An 8,885-nucleotide genomic window follows, 5' to 3' on the forward strand; every position below is an offset into this window, starting at 1 on the left:
TCAAACACGGGATCACCCTTGGGTGGAGGGGGATCCCCAAGAATTTCAACGGGAAGGTTGTGTTTCAGCATAGGTTCCTGTTTAAGGAACACTTCATCTATTTCCCTTCTTTCCTTCATAAACATATCATTTTCATGGTCAAGCAAATATTGTTCTAACGGATCAGTAGGAGGCACGGCAATAGAAGCAAGACCAATAATCTCATCCTTACTAGGTGATTCTCTATCACGAGGTTGTCTACGAAACTTAGCAAAATTAAACACATGTTTCATATCCCCTAAGCCAATTTCAACAATATCCTTTTCGCAATCAATCTTAGCATTAACGGTGTTCAAGAAGGGTTTACCAAATATAAGGGACAAAAGTCGTCTTGTGGGGAACTAAGAACAAGAAAATCAGTGGGATATTTAATCTTCCCACACAAGACTTCAACATCTCTAACAATCCCAATTGGTGAAATGGTATCCCTATTGGCAAGCTTGATAGTAACATCAATACCTTCCAATTCAACGGGTGTAATGTCGTGCATAATTTCTTTGTATAAATCATAGGGTATTGCACTAGCACTAGCACCCATATCACATAAGCCATGATAACAATGATCTCCTATTTTAACATAAATAATAGGCATGCCTACAACAGGTCTATGTATCTTAGCATCTGGTCTAACAATATTAACAGTTTCACCATAGAATTAAATAACATGCACATCTATATTATCATCCAAGAGATCTTTAACCATAGCAATACTAGGTTCAACTTTAATTTGCTCAGGAGGTGTATAAGTCCTAGTATTACTCTTACGAACCACAGTTGAAGTTTTAGTATGATCGTTTATCCTAACAGGAAAAGGAGGTTTCTCAACATAAGTAGTAGGAACAATAGGATCACTATAAGTGACAGTCTTTTCTTCAACTGTAATAGGTGCAACTACTTTTACTTCAACGGGAGGATTATATTTAAACCACTTCTCCTTAGGGAGATCAACGTGAGTAGCAAAAGATTCATAGAAAGAAGCTACTCTCTCAGGGTCAAGTCCATATTTAGCGCTAAATCCACGAAAAGCATTGGTATCCATAAAAGATTTAACACAATCAAACTTAGGTGTCATACCTGACTCCTTACCATCATCGGAACCCCAATCTTCAGAGTTGCGTTTAATTCTTTCCAATAAGTCCAATTTGAATTCAATAGTCTTAAACATATAAGAACCAGCACTGGAAGTATCGAGCATGTTGCGATCATTGAGAGAAAGCCGAGCATAATTTTTTTTGAATAATCATTTCTATGGAGAGCTCATGATTGGGGCATGAATATAACATTGACTTAAGCCTCTCCCAAGCTTGAGCGATGCTTTCTCCTTCGCGAGGCCAGAAATTATATATGTAATTACGATCACGATGAACAAGATGCATAGGATAGAATTTCTGGTGAAATTCCAACTTCAATCGTTTATAATTCCAAGATCCCGTATCATCACATAGCCTATACCATGTCAATGCATCTCCCTTCAAAGATAAAGGGAAGACCTTCCTTTTGACAACATCGTTGGGAATACCAGCAAGCTTAAATAATCCACATATTTCATCCACAAAGATAAGGTGTAAATCGGGATGCAATGTTCCATCTCTTGCAAATGGATTAGCTAGCAGTTTCTCTGTCATACTCGAAGGAATATCAAAGTAAATATTTTCAATAAGTTCAGTAGGTTGAGGAGCAACTCTTTGCTCTTCTGGTCGGGGTGAAGATACCCCGAACAAGCCCCTGAAAGGATTAGTTTCCACAGTGACAAGTAATAGAAAATTTCAGCACACTATATAAATGTTTCCTTACCAAGTTCCACTCACCAAAAGCGCTACACTCCCCGGCAACGGCGCCAGAAAAGAGTATTGATGACCCACAAGTGTAGAGGATCTATCGTAGTCCTTTCGATAAGTAAGAGTGTCGAACCCAACGAGGAGTAGAAGGAAATGATAAGCGGTTTTCAGTAAGGTTTTCTCTGCAAGCACTGAAATTGTAGGTAACAGATAGTTTTGTGATAAGATAAATTGTAACGAGTAACAAGCAATGAAAGTAAATAAAGTGCAGCAAGGTGGCCCAATCCTTTTTGTAGCAAAGGATAAGCCTGGACAATTTTTTATAATGAGAAAAGAGCTCCCGAGGACACATGGGAATTATCGTCAAGCTAGTTTTCATCACGCTCATATGATTTGCGTTCGGTACTTTGATAATTTGATATGTGGGTGGACCGGTGCTTGGGTACTGCCCTTACTTGGACAAGCATCCCACTTATGATTAACCCCTATTGCAAGCATCCGCAACTACAAAAGAAGTATTAAGGTAAACCTAACCACAACATTAAACATATGGATCCAAATCAGCCCCTAACGAAGCAACGCATAAACTAGGGGTTTAAGCTTCTGTCACTCTAGCAACCCATCATCTACTTATTACTTCCCAATGCCTTCCTCCAGGCCCAAATAATGGTGAAGTGTCATGTAGTCGACGTTCACATAACACCACTAGAGGAGGGACAACATACATCTCATCAAAATATCGAACGAATACCAAATTCACATGACTACTAATAGCAAGACTTCACCCATGTCCTCAGGAGCAAACGTAACTACTCAAAAAGCATATTAATGTTCATAATCAGAGGAGTAATAATATGCATTAAGGATCTGAACATATGATCTTCCACCAAGTAAGCCAATTAGCATCAACTACAAGGAGTAATCAACACTACTAACAACCCACATGTACCAATTTGTGGTTTGGATACAAGATTGGATACAAGAGATGAACTAGGGTTTTGAGAGGAGATGGTGCTGGTGAAGATGTTGATGGAGATTGACCCCCTCCCGATGAGAGGATCGTTGGTGATGACGATGGTGATGATTACCCCTCCCGGAGGGAAGTTTCCCTGGCAGAACAGCTCTGCGGGAGCTCTAGATTGGTTCCGCCTCATGGCGGCGGAGTTTTGTCCTGTAAGCTTTCCCCCAATTTTTTCCAGGGTAAAAGCCTTCATATAGCGGAAGATGGACACCGGAGGGCCACCAGGGGGCCCAGAAGATAGGGGACGCGCCCAGTAGAGGTGGGCGCGCCCCTCACCCTCCCGACCAGGGTGTGGGCCCCCTGAGGTGTTTCTTCCGCTCAACAATTCTTATTAATTCCAAAAATAAGTTTCGTGGAGTTTCAGCACTTTTGGAGCACTGCAGAATAGGTTTCCAATGTTTGCTCCTTTTCCAGCCAGAATTCCAGCTGCCGACATTCCCCCTCTTCATGGTAAACCTTGTAAATTAAGAGAGAATAGCCATAAGTATTGAGATATAATGTGTAATAACAGCCCATAATGCAAGAATTATTGATGTAAAAGCATGATGCAAAATGGACATATCAAACTTCAACATCGTTAACCCTGTTGAAAGGCGGTACATTCCAGACTAAGGGAATATGCGTACAAGTAGAGGTAGACGTTAGACTCAATGCATATGGAATGATATGGATGAATCTGAAGCAGGAGGCCCCACTAGGCAATGCATTCTGTGCAATGAATTTGGCCATAGGGACACTAATTGTCCCACTTTCATCACTGCTAGTGGTACCGGGCATGCACGAGGCAACTTGGGACGAAGAGGAAGGAGAGGGAGAGGAAGAAGCTAGGCTGTGTTACAATTTGTATTAAGTGTGGCACTATATTTTAAATCTTTACCTAATATTAAAGTGAGGATTGTTTCTCCACTTTTTTGGTCATCAGGTCCTTTTATGTAGGTCAGCTATTTTTTTCGTCTGTCATAGGCGTAGAGCGTGACTATTTTTTTCGTCCATCATAGGCTTAGAGCGTGACCACGTTAGAGAAAAAAATAAAAAAAAGCAGCAGTGGGGGTCGAACCCCAGACCTCAGGGCCTATTACTATGACCACAACCAATTGAGCTAGCTTTCAATTGTATTAGAGAAAAGAGTCAGCCTCTACTTAATAAAACAAACTTATGGGCCCTCTATCCTGCACATGGGCCGAAGTTGGGCCTTTTATGCAGCAAAATACCATTAGCAGGTGTGTGCATGCCACACGGGACAAGAAACAACGTTACTTACAAAGAGGCAAAAATAACTCATGCAGGGTACTACACATGGATATTTTATCCCAGAACTTATAAAAGGAACAAGCATGGAATTATAGGCACACAAGTTTGCTACTGAATATGACTATCAATTATTAAGAATTTGTACAACATCAGAACACTTCTACTTATAGATTTGGCTAATTATTGTGATTTTATATTATCATATGAAATGTTATGTTATCTAATGAAGAGTAATATTATTCCATGCCTAAAATCATAGTTTGGGAATCTATCTCTTTGCTATCTCATTTTCCCTTAAGTTGAAGAGACAATCAATCACCTCGCTCTATTTTTTTTCATGCACGTCTTTACGTGAATGTTTCAGTTATATAAAAAATAATTTATGGAGAAACCTATTTTTTAATGTATGAACTTTGCACACTCTACACGAGGTATGAGGGAATATTTACATTTCTAAAGGGTCGGTGCATTGTTGTAAATTTTTCCATTAAAGTGATTGTCAAATTTTATTTTGTATTCAATAGTGGATCTCATAAAGCTATTGCAGATGTGCCTTGGTACTCCTACAATACTCAGACGTTTTTTCGAGATTCCCGGTAGACACGTTTACCAACCACCCTCGGACAAAAAGAAAACTGGAATAATGTAAATTTAATCATTTCTTACAACACAAGGCAACCTCCATCGTTCAATATCCAATCAAGACGAGCAACCCCAGCTAACATGAACTTCTTCAGAGAGTCATCAAAAGATCGTGCGGTAGAGAAAGACAGTCGTTCTAAGATGATGCAAAACACAAACAGTCATATATGCAGGGTGGAGAAAGGAGTAATTCAACAGGAAAAAAAGGTCGGCATTGTCGCCTAATTAATGTGATAGTCAAAAATATGTGTTATACACACAGTTGATATAGAACCATAGAATATGTATCCTAAAGATATGTCACATAGAATTGGTATTGTGCAATAGAATATGTATTCCCCGTTGCAACTCATGGGCATTTGTGCTAGTATGTATTAAGTGCTGCACTATGTTGAAATTTGTATTAGGTATGCACTATGTTGAAATTTGTATTAAGTGTGGCACCATATTTTAAATATGTATTAAGTGTGGCACTATGTTTTACATTTGTATTGTGCGTGCAACTATGTTTAAATAAGTGCAGGAAAGGAGGAATGTCGTTGCTTAATCCGGACATTGATACTAAGCATCATGCTGCAATATTATGTGAGCACAGGCTTGATGATCCACAACTATAGGGGAACAATCGTAGTCCTTTCGATAAGTAAGAGTGTCGAAACCAACGATGTTCTTAGGCAAGCGGTTTTCAGCAAGGTATTTTCTGCAGGCACTGAAATTGTCGTAACAAATAGTTTGATAGCAAGGTTATTTGTAACAAGAAAACAATAGTAATAGTAACAAAGGTGTAGCAAGGTAGCAAAGGACAGGCCGAAACGGTCTCTTATAATAAGTAAAATGTTCTTGAGGACACACGGGAATTCAATCTAGTCACTTTCATCATCTTTGTTTGATTCACGTTCGTTACTTTGATAATTTGATATGTGGGTGGACCGGTGCTTGGGTGATGTTCGTACTTGAACAAGCCTCCCACTTATGATTACCCCCTCTCGCAAGCATCCGCAACTACGAAATAAAAATTAAGACAAATCTAAGCATATCATGAAACATATGGATCCAAATCAGGTACTTACGGAATAGCGCATAAACTAGGATTTAAGCTTCTGTCACTCTAGCAACCCATCATCTAATTACTTCTCTACAATGCATTCCCTCAGGCCCAAAGATGGTGACGTGTCATGTAGTCGGCGTTCATATAACACCAGTAAGGGAATCACAACATACACATCATCAAAATATCGAACGAATACCAAATTGACATGATTAGTTATGACAAGACTTTTCCCATGTCCTTAAGAACAAAAGCTACTACTCACAAATCATATTCATGTTCAACATCAGAGGGGTATTGATTAGCATAATGTATCTCAACATATAATCTTCCAACAAATAAACCAACTAGCATCAACTACAAGATGTAATCAACACTACTAGCAACCCACATGTACCAATCTGAGGTTTTGATACCAAGATTGAATACAAGATATGAGCTAGGGTTTAAGATGGTGCTGGTGAAGATGTTGATGAAGATTGGTCCTCCCATGATGAGAGGGTTGTTAGTAATGACGATGGCTTCAATTTTCCCCTCCCAGAGGCAAGTATCCCCAGCGGAATCGCTCCGCCAGAGAGCAAAAGTGCTCCTACCCAAGTTTCGCCTCAAGATGGCGGCGTTCTGTCCCAAAAGTCCTCTGTTGATTTTTTCTGGAGCAAATGGGCTTATATACTAGAAGATGGGCACTGGAGGCTGGCCAGGGGCCCCACAAGCCACCAGGGCACGCCCTAGGGGGTGGGTGCGCCCTGCCTCATGGGCACCTGGGTGGCCCCATGTGCTATTTATTTCTTCCAGTATTTTTTATTTATTCCAAAATAATTCTCCATGAAATTTCAGCTCATTTGGAGATGTGCAGAATAGGTATCTCTGACATAGTTTTCTCAGGCCCAGAATTCCAGCTGTCGGCAATCTCCCTCTTCATGTAAATCTTATAATTTAAGAGAGAAAAGGCATTAGAATGGTGCCATAAAGTATTATATTGATAAAAAACATTACAAATAACAACAGGAAATCATGATGCAAAATGGACTTATCAACTCCCTCATGCCACTGACCCTTGCGGCTCCTTCTGGTGGTGTGACATCCTCAAGTTAACTCCAACTTTTCATGGAATATCCAAAGTGGAGGTCCACCATGGAGACAATGTACTAATGTGGAAGGATCTTTGGCTCAGTGACACACTAGCTAAATCACACCAAGGGCCTTCACCTTTGTCATAAATGAAGATGCGTCGGTCAGAGAATTCTTGGGCATTTCCTCCCTAGAGGAGGCGTTTCATCTACCCTTATCCATGCAATCACATGATGAAGTTCAAGATATGCAGTAGCTGGTGGCCCACATCTCAATAGATAATGGATATGGTTCAAAGGACTCCTGGCCATACACTTGGGGGACCAACGAATACACTGCCAGAAGGTTTTATAAGTTTTGTTTCAGAGACGTGACAACACACAAAACATATCATTGGCTCCGGAAATCAAAGGTGACAATCAAGATTAAAGTTTTTGGATGGCTTTTATTACCAGACCGTCTCATTACAAGAAACACGCTAAAAAGAAGGCACTACAATATTGGCAATAATCTAAACTGCCTTGTTTTTTATCAAAGTGAAGAGGATGTTGACAACATGATCCTTAGTTGCCCCTTTAGCAAATACTGCTGGTCAAAAATAGGGATGGACCCAAGAGATCACACCACACGTCTCTCCTGGCTAGAGACGGCTAAGAGTAATTGGAACAGACCAATGTTCATGGAAATCTTCTTACAAGCTTCCTGTAGCATCTGGCAAGAAAGGAAGAATAAAATCTTTAGAAATATCAACCCTTCATACCACTCTTGGCTGGCCAGATTTAAGGAAGACTTTAGTTTATTACAATACAGTGTCAAAGAGAATAAAATAGATTATATTCCTACCATTAGATTCCCACCCTACCGATTAGATTGAAAACAACTAGTTATGTTATGCCACCCCAATGCCACAAAGTGGGCAATGGGTGACTCTTGTATGTAACATGTACATTGTAATGTTTTGAGAGGTAATATATCATAGTGGGAGCCTCTCCCAATGTCACAGGTTTCAAAAAAACATAATCAACATCAACTAGAATATGTGTGTACCCATTAGAAGATGGAAAATGTCTCATATAATCAAATCCCCAAACATCAAATGGTTCAATAACAAGTGGATAATTCATAGGAATTTCCTGATGTCTACCAGTATTACCAATTCTTTGACATTCATCACAAGATAAAACAAACTTACGAGCATCCTTGAAAAGAGTAGGCCAATAAAAATCAGAATGCAATACCTCATGCACGGTTCTATCTCCATCATGGTGTCCTCCATAAGCTTAGGAATGACACATCCGTATGATATGTTCCTGTTCATGCTCAGGTATACCACGTCTAATATTACCATCTACTCCTTCTTTATAAAGATGAGGGTCAAGCCAGAAGTAATGTCTAAAATCAAAGAAGATTTTTTTCTTTTGTTGGTATGTAAAACTAGGTGGTATACATTTAGCAACGATGTAAGTAGCATATTCTTTATACCAAGGAGTATTACGAGAAGCATTTATGACATCTAATTGCTCATCAGGAAAACTATCATTAATTGGTAGTGGGTCATCAAGAACATTTTCCAACCTAGGCAAGTTATCACCAATCGGATTCTCAGCTCCCTTTCTATCAATAATATGCAAATCAAATTCTTGTAGCAATAGAACCAACCTAATAAACCTAGGTTTAACATCTTTCTTTCCCATAAGATATTTAATAGCAGCATGATCGATGTGCATAGTTACCTTAGAATCAACTATATAAGATCTGAATTTGTCGCATGCAAACACAACTGCTAAAAATTCCTTCTCAGTAGTAGCATAAATTCTTTGAGCACTGTTTAGAGTTTTACTATTATAATGGATACCATTTAATTTCTTATCAACTCTTTTCCATAGAACAGTGATAACCCACAAGTGTAGGGGATCGCAACAGCTTTCAAGGGTAAAGTATTCAACCCAAATTTATTGATTCGACACAATGGGAGCCAAAGAATATTATTGAGTATTAGCAGTTGAGTTGTCAATTCAACCACACCTGGATAACT

Source organism: Triticum dicoccoides, chromosome 2B, assembly GCF_002162155.2.
Source record: "Triticum dicoccoides isolate Atlit2015 ecotype Zavitan chromosome 2B, WEW_v2.0, whole genome shotgun sequence".
Classification (NCBI taxonomy): domain Eukaryota; kingdom Viridiplantae; phylum Streptophyta; class Magnoliopsida; order Poales; family Poaceae; genus Triticum; species Triticum dicoccoides.